At 30.5% G+C, this 1,195-nt stretch overlaps 1 non-coding gene across 1 annotated transcript; it reads left to right on the top strand.

The window, feature by feature from the left end:
• Positions 1-899: 899 nt before the first annotated feature.
• On the top strand, positions 900-971 carry TRNAQ-UUG (transfer RNA glutamine (anticodon UUG)). Its single transcript has one exon. It is a non-coding gene; the product is annotated as a tRNA-Gln (tRNA).
• Positions 972-1,195: the final 224 nt, after the last annotated feature.

Raw genomic sequence — 1,195 nt, 5'->3', positions numbered from 1 at the left:
TTTTTTTTTTTTTTTGCCTTTTTATTTTGTCCTTTTGTGAGTGGTGAGGTAAAATTGTCTTTTCCAAGTAGGACAAGTGATACATATTTTAGGCTCCAACCATAGATTTAGCCATTTAGGTAATGCTGTGGCCGTGGCGACTAGATGATTAGCATTAAGATATGTTTGAGTAATCACGTCCACTTATTTGAATAATCACTTCTTTAACAGGATATTAGTTCTTAAAATTTTAAACATCAAGTAGCCCCACTAGCTCCAGTAATTCTATAGTTGCTATTTGCGCCCCTTTATAATTTTAAATTTTAAAAAATAATCTTTTTAGATTTCTTATGTGTAAAAAACATATTTCTTACGTGTAAAAGTAAATCTCTCATGTGTAAAAAAAAAAATAGGGCCATAAAACTAAAAACAAATTTGTAAAGAGCCAAAAATCCAAATGATATTGTTATTTTTCATCACCATATGTATCGAGTAGTTCTGTCTATCAATGCTATAAATAGAAATCACCTACTAGCAATTTTACTTTTGTTGGAATTTAAAAGTAAGACTTCATGGTTCTATATTCACTTTATACACCCCTAGTCCATACTCTTATAAATGCGTTTTAAAAATGCAAATTATATTACTTTTTGTGAAATAAAATAGTCTTCTATCGTTGTTTTAAGAGAAAATAATGATGATTATTTTTATAGTGGTAAGGTGCAAAATTTTGTACACCTTAGGTAACATGTCTATCATCCATTGAGAATCGTTTAAGAGACAGAAAATGTATAAAACCGTTCATTTCTTTTTGTGATGTCAACATTTGATTGGATATAGAGTTTAACTTAATATTATCATTACACGTTCATTAATATTGTTTTGAAAGAGCGATGCCATCAAAAGCTTCTTAGCTCAGTGGTTCTATGGTGTAGTGGTTAGCACTCTGGACTTTGAATCCAGCGACCTGGGTTCGACTCCCGGTAGGACCTCTATTTTATAACCCTTTTTTAAGGTAAATAATTCTACCTAAAATTTATTGCACCTTTTTGTATTTTCTGTTATATTTTTAAGGCATGTACTACGTAAAATTCGTGGCCTTCATATTCAGGATGGCTCAAAAAGTTGATTGGAAAAGGATGAACTTTTTTTGATTAATACATAAAAACATTGTTGCAGCCCAAACATGCTAAGGTTAATCCAGTACCAACAAATA

Source organism: Nicotiana sylvestris, chromosome 2 (genome assembly GCF_000393655.2).
Source record: "Nicotiana sylvestris chromosome 2, ASM39365v2, whole genome shotgun sequence".
Classification (NCBI taxonomy): Eukaryota; Viridiplantae; Streptophyta; class Magnoliopsida; order Solanales; family Solanaceae; genus Nicotiana; species Nicotiana sylvestris.
The sequence above is the reverse complement of the archived record's forward strand: the minus strand, read 5'-3'. Positions and strand labels throughout refer to the sequence as shown.